The sequence below is a fragment of the Canis aureus genome, chromosome 38, assembly GCF_053574225.1.
Source record: "Canis aureus isolate CA01 chromosome 38, VMU_Caureus_v.1.0, whole genome shotgun sequence".
In the NCBI taxonomy this organism is placed as follows: domain Eukaryota; kingdom Metazoa; phylum Chordata; class Mammalia; order Carnivora; family Canidae; genus Canis; species Canis aureus.
The window spans coordinates 7,450,069-7,463,892 of NC_135648.1; the positions used below are offsets into that span (position 1 = coordinate 7,450,069).

General features: G+C 43.5%; 1 long non-coding RNA gene across 3 annotated transcripts in view; it reads left to right on the top strand.

Moving 5' to 3' along the window:
* Positions 1–146: 146 nt before the first annotated feature.
* LOC144307076 (uncharacterized) overlaps positions 147–13,824 on the top strand; it is a 130,396-nt gene continuing 116,718 nt past the window's right edge. For all 3 annotated transcript variants that reach the window (XR_013374048.1, XR_013374049.1, XR_013374050.1), the window contains exons 1-3: positions 147–292; positions 7,538–7,603; positions 9,205–9,318. This is a non-coding gene — a long non-coding RNA (uncharacterized LOC144307076). The remainder of the gene's footprint in view (positions 293–7,537; positions 7,604–9,204; positions 9,319–13,824) is intronic.

The following is a 13,824-nucleotide window of genomic DNA, read 5'->3' on the forward strand; positions in this document are numbered from 1 at the left end:
GAGCAGGCCACAGCTCTGCCTTTTGTGAGGGAATAATAACCAGAACCAGAGAAGGCAATGGGACTTTGGGCATGTGCATTATGAGTCTTGCAGTGACGAGGAAGTTGTGCTTTCTTTCACTCCCTGGATGACAGTGATGTCATTGACTCAGAACCAGCTAGTCATCGAGGCACCTGCCATTACAGTAGGATGAGCTCCTCCTTCCCCAAATATGCTGCTTACAACTCACTGGGTATCGTCGAATCCTTTGGATGAACAAAGCAGGCAAATGAAGAGTGGGGAACAAAATGGGGTAAGATCTGGCATGACGCCCACAATGCAGTCTTCATATAGGCTGAGAATAACTGGCACTGATGCTCTTACAGAAGGGTGACCTGCATTTCACCCAATGAATCACAGCCCTGCTTCCTGATCCAGCTCAAGGCAAATTCATCGTTTATTTCTGAGAACAATCCCCCAATCTAGGCAAAAAGTCTGACTGCAGCAAGAAGCTGAGATGAACATTTCCCTGGAGAACTGAGCAAAATTTCACTGTTTGTGTTCAAAAAAAATTTTTTTTCTGCTTATAGGTCAGCCATGGGGCCCCAAGCCTCCCCTACTTTGAGCACAAATGCATATAGTTGAGAATAAAACAGCCATGACCAGGCAGTGCCACTGGGTATCTTTAACTGCTCTCAGTCATTAAGTAAGGTGCCTGGATTGGATTTATCACCAACGATTCGATCGATTACTTGGTGCTCAACTGCAATCTAAGTCCTTCTGTGGCTGACTTCAGGCATTGCGTTAAGATGAATGGACTGGTGAGGTGCACCCCCTTCCTGTAGGAGGTGGGGCTGGTGGGCTCCCCCTGAATGAAGCCTCTGAGATAAACATACACTGGGTATACATGAGGTAAAGGAGTAGAGAAACAGGATTCTTTGTTTGGGCCTCCTGGTGCCCAGGACCCAGGCAGCCTGGCAGGTGGTTCTGTTGCAGTGGGTGGTGACAGCTCATGAGAAGGGACTCCTTTCTCCCCATCACAGTCAGGTTTGCCTTTGTCAAGTGTGAACACTGTTTCATGGAGCTATGCAGAGCCCTTTCTCCCAGGCCTGGCCTTACCATCCCATGCAAAATTAACCTTCATTATGATTTAGGTCTCTTGGCAGTGCAGGCAGGGCCATCCCTGCATGGTGGGGAGCAGACTTTACTGGAGAAGCTAAAACATCCTTGGGGCTATGACCTGAGTCTGTGGGTCCTGGTGGGCCTCCCGGGGCAACTGCAACAAAATCATGCAAGGAATAGACAACATCTGATCTGTTTTGTAATGAGTAGAGTTCAACAGCTCAGGGTTCCAGAGACATCTGTGCTTACTGCGTGCCTTGTGATACTCTAGGTCTCCCCTTTTCAGCCAATTTGCTGGAATATCCCACAGGCCCTTGCTGTGTGACTTAGTCACACCATTGCTGGCCTCACCCCATGGGATATAGGCACCCCAAGAAGCTCCATGCAGTCAAGTCAAACATACACTTGGCCTTGTGTGCATTCAATGTGACACTGAGTGTCCCCTTCACTGTCACTCATATCTCCTAGCTAGCTTTCAGCAGTCTGGGTGGATAGTTTTTGGGATCCTGGCCATCACAAGAAACAGAGCCTGCATTGCCAAGGATTTAAGAAGATCAATATTCCTAGCTTCTCCTTTGTAGGACTTCTTCACTTAAAGGCAGCCCTTGATTGTTGGGCTCAATTTGGGGCCTTTCCTTCCAAATTGCTTGACCCTCATTGAACCCAGTATGGAAACATACTCCTGGTCACCTAGACTTTTGCTTTTGGAGACACACTCTTATTCACACTATCATTTCAAACTTTCTTTGGATATTATATTTCTTTTCCTTTCTTGACTTCGATCCATGATTTGGTGGCTCTGGGTAAATCCTGCCTGGTCTCCAGATGCCTCTCCCTCGGACCAGGGCCTGTGGGACAGTGAACTGACCAATGTGCTGGTCTTCCTGTTCAGTTAGACAGATTTCTTGACTTCTTACGTTTGATCTTCATAATTGCAATTCTTTCACTCCAGAGCACGAAAATATTGACTGCAAAAAGCCATTTGATGTTCGTGAAGACTTTGGAACATTTTAATCAGCTTCCAAGAGTTCTTTAGGTCACAAAGATTGTGTTTTACTGAATCTGAACAGCCTCATTTGAGAAGGGTTGGAAAATTGTTCAAATTGAGATTTTTCTTCAGGCTAAGGAAGTGGTTGCTTTATGTGGGAAGATGCCAAAACTCTGTGCCTGTGGGCCAAGGGGGTAATAATAATCACCGAAATTCATATACTTGGCATGTGTTGGCACAGATCCAAGTACTTTATGTGTATTTCATCTCACAGAGCTTTCCCACCACCACCACCACCACCAAGCTGGGGTGTCAGGAGATAGAGAATAGACACAGGCCTTTACCATACTTTTGATTCCTACTTCTCTAACTGAGGTGATGGCGATTCCCCCAATCCTTCTTATCTCACTGTTTAAGTCTTATACCTATTTTTCTGAAAATCTCAACTAGCAGAGTTTTAGAGAAGATAGGCCATAGAGAAGGTTTGGGTTCAAGTAGATCCTTGACTCTTACTAGCCAGATGGCCGTGGGCAAGGCAGTCAGCCTTTCTGAGGCTCGTTCATTCACTGCACAATTACTGAGTGCCCAGTGTTTAAGGGACTGTGCCATGTTCTGTCCAGGTGCCTGGTAATAATGAGGACAACACTTATTGGGCTAGGATTATGTATTAGGCACTGGCTTATGTATTTTATTTGTAACTTCTCATTTAGTTTTTCCATAATCTTTTAAGACAGGCAGCATCAACAGGAGGAAGCTAAGGCTAAGAGTTTAATGAACTTGCCCAAAGGCCACACAGCTTGTAAATGACAGAGGAGAGAATCAATCTCAGTTCTGTTAGGATCTCCAAGCCAAGTAATCAAGACGACTCACGGTGGAATCCTGGTTCAGGCATTTAGAGCTTGGAGGGGAGGTTAGTGTCCTTAGAGAGATTTGGGTTATCAGACCACAAGAAACAGGTACTGAGAATTTGGACACCAGTGTTTTTAGCTGGTGGAGTCAAGGAAAACTTTGTAGAGAGGTTGTTTTAATTTTGAAATCTGGTTATGATTTGAGTATGAGATATGTGAACTGGGGCCCCTTCCTTTCTGGGTGCTCTAGCAAGTGCTATGCTAGAAATTTGTAAGGGCTGTGGAGGAAGTAGGGGGTGGTTCTATCTGGCATAGCATATTCTTAGTCAAAAAAAGGTATAGATTAAATATATCTATATTTATCTTTGTAATCTAAATCTACTCATACCTATATCTACACCTACCCATCTATGCCTACCCATCTACATCTATACATATATACCTACACATCTACACCTACCCATCCACACCTTCACATCCATACCTACCCATTTATACCACATCTACACCTACCCATGTATACCAATACCTCCACACATACACATCTACACCTACCCATCTATACTTACACATGTACACCTACACATTCACACCCACATGTCTACACCTACCCATCTACACCTACACAGGTACCCCTACACATGTACACTTACCCATCTACATCTATACCTATATATTCCTGTATCTCCATATCATCTGTCTTACAGAGCTTAATTTAATTTGTGGAATATGTCCCTAAAAGAATCTCACCCAGATCCATAAGGAAATACGTGTCATGACATTCTCAAGAGCATTGTGTGTGTGTGAGGGTGGTGCAGGGTGGAAGGGCTGAGGGGCCTGAGATGGTGTGGGCATGTTGTAGCTTATAATAAGAACTCTCCTGGACCCAAATCTAGTCCTCTAGACTCCCAAACCCCACCCTTGACCCCTGTCCTTGGCCCACTTAGTCCCCTACCCTCAATATCTGACATAATTTGTCCTTCCTCATCCTCGATATCTTTTTTTTAAATTTTTATTTATTTATGATAGTTTCTCTCTCTCTCTCTCTCTCTCTCTCTCTCTCTCTCTCACACACACACACACACACACAGAGAGAGAGAGAGAGAGAGGCAGAGGGAGAAGCAGACTCCATGCACCTGGAGCCCGACCTGGGACTCGATCCCGGGTCTCCAGGATCGCGCCCTGGGCCAAAGGCAGGCGCCAAACCATTGTGCCACCCAGGGATCCCTCATCCTCGATATCTTATCACCCTGCCTGCCTCCAGCAAGAATCCTGTTAAGTCGGTTTAACCAGAATCCCCCTGTCTCTGATATTTCCTCTTAGGGATTTTCCATCCCCTGATCCCTACACTTCTCCTCTGATATGAGTCCTCACTTGTCCTTATTGTATTTGGACTTGAACCCAATTGTATTCTGAGGTCTCTCTTTTCCCTTTGTGATAGCTCTAGAACAGAATTCACCTTTACCACTTTTTCTCTCCAGCTCTGGTGTTCCTTGACACCCACAGTGCCACAATTAGGAGCACACATAGCAACATGCATGCATCTTAAAAGTATAGTGTTGAGTGAAAAAATATGAAATACCACTTACATGAATTAAAAATAGATGTACAAAATAACAATATGTTTTTACAAGGACACTTACAAATAAAATGGTAGAAACTAAACACATAGATACCATTGCTTATGCAGGGGGTGGGAATGGAGAACAGAAATAAAAAGGAAAAGTAAATAAAGGATTTTCTCAAACTGAGGATGTGAATGTGTTATGAACTAAGGACATAATTAGTTCAACCCCCTGAGATTCACCTCCAGCCACCCCACATACGTTTACACACATTTATCTGGTTGGAGGGCAATGGGCCAAGATGGGCATCAGGAAAGACTATATGATGGCAGGTTAAGTGTCCACCAGACATGCAAGGGATTCCATGATCCTTGATCATGGGTCAGCTTCCAAGATTTGACAGTATGAGTAACAAATAGGCCTAGAATCTTAGGGCCTGACCTACAGATTACTTGCATATGTATCAAATCAGAGAAAAGAAATAAAAGCAAAGCATGAAGGAGAAGTAGCTGAAATTAGAAGTTCCTTGACGGGAGAAGGTCAGCAGATTAGAGCTGCAGGGAGAGCATGTGCATAACTGCATTTGTGGCAGAGGAGTAAGGAGGAGAAAGCTTGAAGTATGAGGGGGCTCAGTAGTAAGTCAGCCCATACTGGGCATGTGGCGGACACTACTTATATGCAAAGCATTGGGTGTATTGCTCAGGCGGGGATGTGGTGGGGTGAGATGGGGAGGGGAGGGTGATTAAAAATGTTCTCCAGGGACAAACATCTTCTCCCAGACTGAACCCTTCTCCCTTGCCCCACCCGCTGCTTGGCATAGCACACTGGATGTTTGGGAGCTATGGTCTGCTTCACCCAGCACTTTCCACATTTGTCTCTCACGACCTGACTCATTTGCCTCTTATCCTTCCCCAAAGCCTCTTTCTTTCTCCCCATCCTCCTGCTATTTCCTCCTCCCAAACACCCCTGTGCAAAGCTCTCCTTCTCTTTCTCCAACCTTATCTCACTTTTACCCGGAAGCTTTCCTGGTTAGATAAATTATTTGAATGGCTTTGGAAAAGGTTATTGAAGTCTGCCTTTCGTTTTCCTTTATAAAATAAGAGTGCTGCGTGGCATGGTCTCGCTAGCCTCTTCCGGTGCCAGCCTTCTGCGATTACAAATAATCTGATCTCTTCCTTTCCCTGGTATTCCCTCTGCAGCTGTGGACTTTGTTTCATATTAGCTTGATTCGCAGTTTCCACCACGCTACTTTGTTTTTATCCTTGGGCTGTTGCCATGTGCTACACTTAGGTATTCTATCTATACTGGAAACTCCTGGAAAGGAGGAATCATGTGACCTTCAAATCATGAACCTGGGGTTATACAAACAGCGCCATCAATTGTCAGATACATGACAGATGGCAAAACCCATCCAGAGCCTTGTTTTTTTGGCGTCCCTGCCATGTTCCTGCCACTCACCTTTTTAAAAGGTATCTTTAGTTCCCCCTCTGTCTGGGAATTAGGTCTTAACTGTTGCCTTTTCTATGATTGGCTCTATTAAACAAACTGGCCAAATCTATGTCCATGCCCTTGGCTGGGAGGAGCGATCTAGATATACCTGTCTCCTTGTGATGTTCTCTGGGTTTTGGGAATAAACTTCATGTCCTCTTGGTCCTCAGGTTCATCAGGGATCTGTCAGCACCATTATGGTTAGATTTAAATGTTTTTCTCCTAAATGCTGCTTTATGCATGGTCCGATGTTTGTATCGTGGAGGCAGAAGGCAAGATTTGTTTATTCAGTCATGTATTCAAAAATCATTTTACTGACTACTCAGGATGTGTCAGAAACTGGGGGGTGAAAAGATAAATAAAACCTGGTTCTTGTCTTTAAGAAGTACTTGACCTAACGAGGAAATTGATATGAAAATCTTACATTCATGCAGTGAGATACCCTGTCATAAAGGTATAATCAAGGAGAAGGAGAATTACTGAGGAGCTAGGAATTGCTTATAACCATGGGCATCACAGATGTCACAGCAGAGGTGAACCTGCGCTAAACTTGAGTGAGATTCGGCAGCAAAAGGCCAAAGGACATTCTAGGCAGAGGGAACAGATTGCATAAAGGCATGGAGCAAAGGAGCTGGTGAAAATAAGATTTAAAAGGTGGGCAGGGGCTAGATGTAAGAGTCCTTACATGTCCTATGGAGGAGGCTGCAGGGCAGTGGCTCTCCACGGGTTGAAGCCTCATCCACAGAGCTGACTGGATGTACAGCTTTCTGGGACCCACAGATTTAGTCATAGTCAGTTGGTTTGAAGTGGGGTTCAAAAAATCTTTAATATGAGCCAGCTTCCCAGGGGATTGTGATGTAGGCAATCTGCTAATCACTTTAGACAGACACTGCTATGTTGTTGCACATGGCAATGGGAAATACCAAAGAGTGACATCAGAAAGACATGTCTAACCAAGTGAATTCAAAGGAGAATTGGGGAAGAAAGTCACCCTGTGGGGTGGTCTGTTAGCAGTTCACTGTGATGGGTCTCCTGCAAAATACCCCATGCCTGAACTATGGCAGCAGGTGGTGGTGATGCAGAGAAACGAGTGGAGAAAGCTCTCTAAAGGCCGAGTGGACGAGAGTTAGTGAGGGAATGGAAATTGTGGGAGGGGGACCAATTAGTCTTTGGACTAATTAGGAGTTGGGGGCGCCATTAATAGTGAAGCTGGTGCGTTTGAGGGAGAAGATAAAAAAGTGTGGTGTAGGACTTACCAAGGTTTGGGAGTCTGTAGAATCTACAAATAAAGATTTAATTCAGTTCCCCAGATTTGCATTTGGGAATTATGAGCATGTTGAGATGAAAGCTGAAGCCATGGGATTCTCTGAGATGATTCTATAAGAGAGACTAGAGGACAAAGACTGTGCCTTTAGGAGAAAGGCAGAGGGAAGAGGCCTATTCCCTAGACTGCAGGTGAGCAGCTCAAGGCAATTAAAGGGAGGGGAGAATTTTAGGAAGGACTTTTCCAACATCAAGCTTGGACTGATGCACAGTTTGCCCCCTAGAGTCCAAGACGAGCATTGCAGTAGGAGCCAGATGTGCTAGAAGGAAGGGGGAGAGTCTACATATAGGTGAGTGTGCTAAGGAGTGTGTCCTTATGGAGGGATAATGCTATGTGTGTGTGCACTTGTGTGTGTGTGGGCTATGAAATACATGTTGATTTATGAATGCATATCTAATAGTAGCCTTCTGTGTGCCAGGCATCCGACAATCCTCTGAGCAAAGTGGAGGAATGGCAGCCAAAGTGTGGGTGCACACCCGAGGGACAAGAGTCAAAGAGTCAGGGAAAATGAGAGCCAGGAACTGTGAAGCAGACAGTGGCCTCGATGAATTCCAGCGAGGGGTCCTGATGCACAATGGTGACCATAGGAAATAGACATGGCCAGGATGAGGCCAAGTGGAGCAGACAGTGGTGCCAAGTGCCACAGAGGGCCTAAAAGGACCAAGAAGTGGCCTGGATATTTGGAGGGTCATGGGACTTTTCAGAGTGTTTTCTTGGAGCTCAGTGGAGCAATGGGCAGAAGGTGAGGGGTGGAGGAGAGAGGCTGTGATTCTTGAGTTGAAAGCAGGGATGGGATACAGCTAGGCAAGGCGTCCATTAACCTTATTGGTACAACTTGAGAAGCTAAAAGGACTTATTTGGACAACTTGCAATTTCAAAAATTAGTTTTTTTCCTAAGAGGTTATTAAAACTGGAAAGAACCATAATATGCCTTTCTGCAATATTTAAATAGCTTCTTATCCTGACAGTTGTTAATACTTGCTTCTCCAAGAATTCCAGGCCTTTGGCAGTAAACCAAGTGAATATTCTAAAATAGAAAATAAAATTGTCCTTTATTATTCCTCAGATATAGTCAGTGTTCTGAGTACTGAACACTTAGATTCAGGTGTGTGTGTATGTGTGTGTGTGTGTGTGTGTGTATACACACGTGTAGAGTTGGAGTGTGTCTGTGTATTTTCATTTAACTAAAGTATTTCATATTCCATATGTCAGGTAGTGTAGGTGCTAGCATTACCAGTGAGCAGGAATGGCATGGGGGAGCCAGTTGATCTTATGCAGGGATACCCAGGTAACTTGGTTCTCTGGGGGTACAGAAGGAAGGCCTGATTGTACCATTTGCCAATTACCATGGTGTAAATGCTCTTGCCATGGTTGATTTCAAAATATCAGCATGATGTCACTGGATGTGGACTTGGGGGAAGAGTTTTGCACAGTCTCTTCTTGCATGCCAGCACAAGCCAGCTCCAACACACCATTGATCCTTAATGCAGGAAGAGAAATAATTATGACACTAATAATTCCTTTGACTTATGGGTCTGTTTGTGCTTCCCCAAGCACTCCGAAATATTTTTCTTTACCTGCACTGTACCGTGTGATTTGAAGGATATAAAAAATCTCGTTGGCTAGCCACAGGCCTTACATTACCACCAAGGAAACTCTTTTTAACATAGAGACTGTGTCTTTTAAGGAATAGAGTACAGGATATGTTAATGTGAATAACCCAAGATCGTACAAGAAAGATCTAGATTGTGGGATATCATTGGAGAGAGAAGATCTGAAAGAGGGATCAGAGGGGGAGAGGGAGGACGCAGTAGCCAGGTAAGGAAGATGTTCAAAAGAGAGATCCAATATATTAAAAATATAATTTTTCCTACTTCATAATTTTGCTAGGGCCTGGCCTACTCCTGGATCACAGATCTTGCCAAATAGAGTTCATGCTCCATTATCCACTCTAATGGAAGAAAGTTGGACAACATAATTCAAAACAACGGACAACCTTGAAAGGTAAGTACAATTGGATGTGCAGAGGATATGATGCTTGTTTCTTGGTATCTTTACCATCCTGTGAACGGTTTACCTGTTCTACTTATGGAACTTGCCTTACTCATGGCATGAAGGGAACTGAGAGAAGCCATAGGATTAGTGCTGATCTAGATTTTTTGTTTTTTTTTGTATGAGTAAGGGTGGGATTGGGGTGGTTACATCTCCTTATAAGCAATTTAATAAAGTTTTATTTAACAGTTGCTTCTTATTAAAGGGTGAAAAAATCTTGTCTTAGAAAATGAAAATATGTTTCCTGAGAGAGACATATTTAATTTACTTGGCCGTAAGCTTGGAAGTATCATCTGTGTGTGTGAGTGCGCACGTACACATGCGTGTGTGCCTACCTTCAGTTGCTGTTGAGTACAGGAGAAATCAATACCTAGCCACTGGCGGTTGTGGGCTGTTATCACTTGGTGACAGTTGATATATTAGTGGCCAGCAATGAGGAGAATGGTGGGTGTGCATCCTATCAATTTTTAGAGCATATTTTATCTGTACAAGTAACAGCGCCTCCGCATTCCATTTGTCATTTCTGTCCTTGAAAGCAGGAGTTGATAAATGACAAGAACTTTTAGCCCACCAAACCACATGCTTCTCTATGTCCTGTGGTTCAATTTCAGGGTAGAGAGAGAGAAAAAGAAAACCTCTAATCTCCGGTGGAAGCTGGGGGTACTGGGACATAGAATGGGGTAGGAAATGCAAGCCAAGTGGTAGCTTCAGTAAAAAAGCCTGCTGTGTTGATGCCACAAATGCCTAAGTTGAGGTTCCTTTCCTTGGTTGGCATTAATGGGAAATGATTTTTTTTCTTATCCTACTTAGGCTCTGTGGCCCCAGCCTCCACCAATCCGATCAATGACCCACTTTGGGGTCACTGGGGTCTCCTTCATTATCTTTTGTGTCTGTTTCTTCTTGTCAGTGCTTTACTGCCTTCACGCCATTCCAGGATCTTATTACCCCACCTTGGGATAAACAGCACCTTCCTGATGGTAATGTTAATCATAGCAATATCTCACACCTAAAATCTGAGTAATGTTCACAGTGGGCTAAGGACTTTTCCGTCCTTTGTCTCACGTGATCCTAATGGCACTCCTGTGATAATGGGAAACTGAGGCTCAGAGGGCTAAGTGATTTGCCCAGACTGGTAGGGTTTGCAAGTGGGGATGAACCTTAAGTTGGTACTGGCCCCAACCTGAACACCGCCAGCCTATATTTGTGCCCTTAGCGTCTCCTTGTTCTGATCTAATTTTATCCAGTTGCTAGAACCATCATCTCGTAAACTCTTACATCCTGTAGGGCGGCTAACTCCCTTTGCCTCTTTGCCCACAATCTAGAACCATCATCTCGTAAATTCTTACATCCTGTAGGGTGGCTTACTTCCTTCGACTCTTTGCTCGCAATCCCTTGACTGCTCTTGGGCCCTTGGTTTCCTCCTACACTTGACCTCATATTTCCCTTGCTCTTGGTGAATGTATCATCAGATAAAATCCCTACATCTTTTCCATGAGAACTTTTGAACCATTTGATCTGTGTGACCGTAAGCACTGACATTATCGAGAGGAAAACTGCCTATCAGAAAAAGGCCAAAATCGGTTCACGAAATACCTCCTTCTTCCTTTGTGATTGAAAATCTCCTCGGCCTTCTGGGCTTATCTCAAATGTCATTTTTTTTTCATGGATTATCTTTTTGATTCTCTAATGAAACCTGATCTCTTCTCTGACATTTTTCTTCTTTGTTCTGTTACATTTATTTTTATTCTTTTTCTCCTGGTTCCTACTCCCCGTGTCATCCTCGGGGTCAGTGAGGACAAAGAGGGGATGCTCAGTAAACATCTGTTGAATTCCGTTGAAATGAATTAGTTCGAATGACTTCTGGTACAATGGAAGCCCTTTATCAAAGGCGATTGCTACCAGTATTTTTTGCTTAAGTAAAAAAGTAGAAGGGGATCCGAAAGCCCTGAGCAGCCTCGCGGTGAGGGGCCAGTCATCATCGCACCCCGGGCGGGGGGGAGGTATAGCAGCTGCAGCTGCAGACAGCCCCATGGCCCCCTTCCCACAATATTGGAGGAGAGATGGTCCTCACACTGAAGGTAAAGAAATTGAAAGAGAGGAGGCCCAAGGTCAGCAGCCACCTCTACGTGGATGCTCAGCTGCCCAGATGCCCAGAAAACCCCAAACCACTCAACCGCGAAGAAACAAAACAGTTGGTCCACCAGCTGAGAATTCCACCTTAGTGGGGCTGAGTAAGCAGGCTGGGCCTGAAGCATGGACTCTAATCTCCTCCACCATCACCAGGTGTAGTGATCTCATGTGAAGAAGTGAATGCGAAATCCCAACTGTAAGAGACCAGCAAAAGTTGGCCCTGGAGGCCTTAAATGCTTACTTTTTACCACCCCCTGATCAGATAACTAGAACTAGCTGCATTATTGATGCAGCATGGGGTTTTAAAAATTGTTTTTACCTAAAGACTTTTCTTGTTCGTAATGACAAATGTGCTTTAATTAAAAAAAAAAAAAAGCCTGATTTCTCTCAATACACCTTTAACAGGTCCCCCACTCTTAGCCCTTGACAGTTTTAAAATTCTTTCATATTTGGCCACATTGAGATTTTTGAGACCCCCCCCTTTTTAATTTGTAATAAAAATGTACAACTTGGTTTTGTTTTGAAACAACAAGAAAAATCAAATGGCAAGCACCTGTTAATAGAAGTATTAATTTTTTTAAAAGACTTATTTATTTATTAGAAAGAGGGAGAGAGAGCAAGAGTGAGCATAAGCAGGGTGAGGGGCAGAGGGAGAAGGAGAGAATCTCAAGCAGAGTCCTCGCTCAGTGCTGAGTGGGAGGTGGAGCTCATCCCACTGTCTCTTTGAGATCAGGACCTGAACGGAAATCAAGAGTCAAACACTTAACTGAGCCACCCAGGTGCCCCAAAAGTCTTAATTTTTAAATTTCATTTGTTTGAAAGATTTTTATTTATTCATGAGAGACACACACAGAGAGAGAGAGAGAGGCAGAGACACAGGCAGAGGGAGACGCAGGCTCCATACAGGGACCCTGACGTGGGACTCGATCCCAGGTCTCCAGGATCATGACCTGGGCTGAAGGCGATGCTAAACCGCTGAGCCACCCGGGCTGCCCTTAATTTCTTTAAAAGTAGGTTAACATAGATAATCATTAAAGAGAAAAATCTATATGTATATGTAAAGCATTTTGTTTAAAACCTACATTCTTTGTCATGTTTTTTTGATGGAGAGAAAAGGACTCTCCCTGTAGTATGTTTTCTCTGATTTGAGTTCTGGTTTTTCTTCTTGCATTAATCATATTCACAGTGAAGCATTGTAATTTCTAATTTCAGTGTCTTCAATATGGAGGGAGAACTTATAGACCCAGCACAAGCTGAGTTCAATAACTATCTATCTAAAGTTTCCCTTAGTCTATAATAGTTGGGTCTGTTAAATGAATTGCAATTCTTTAGACTTGCACTGTCCAATATGGTAGTCACTTGTCATTTATGATTATCGGACACTGGATACATGGCTGGTCAGGAGTAGCATGTGCCAGAAGTCTAAAATATACTTGGATTTCTAAGATAGCACAGAAGAAGAATACAAAATATCTCATTAATAATTTTATATATTACAGGTTGAAATGATAGTAGATGTGATGACTAGAAAATGGAAAGTTACATATGTGTTTTGCATTATATTTTTACTGGATAGTACTGCTTTAGAGAGTCATGCTTATTGATTTTCCATAAGATGTTCAATTTTTTTTGGGGGGGGGGGAGCGAGAGGGCGGGTGATGGAAAGGGAGAGAGAGAATCTTAAGCAAGCTGTACTCCCAGCTCAATCTCACAACCCTGAGATCATGACCTGAGCCGAAATCAAGAGTCAGATGCTTAAGTGACTGAACCACCCAGGCACCCCGTCAATGACACTTACATAGAAATACTTTTTCCTTTTTGACTCATGTTTCTTAAATGTACTTAATACGAAATGAAGTTACATAATTATAGTAGGGACAATGATCACAATTAGGGTTGAGAGCAGGCATGCCTGGATTTGGGCATGGTCACTTTTGAAGTTGTAGGATCAGAAATCCACTGGTAATCTAGAGTCCCCATCTTGTGCCTGGTAGATGCTTCCTTTCTGACATGCTGTTTTAAAATGACAATATGACAATTCTATTTTCTATTAACTTTACTGACACCCTTAGAGTTGTAGACTTGAAAAATGAAATTTAGGAATGTCCTGATTAAGTGGAGAACATATTCATTTCATTACAGGAAAATGAAAGACGCAACCAAGTGAGTAATGGTTGTCTCAACAAAAGTGTCTCATGTGGCTAGGGTATTTGGAGTAGGAGGTTGTCCATATGCTACCAGCAAATCAGTAGGCTTGCTAGCAAGTTAATAGGCTGTTTTGGTTTACTCTCCAGTTGGAAGGGTAAGGAAGAGGCAATAGCTCTCTTG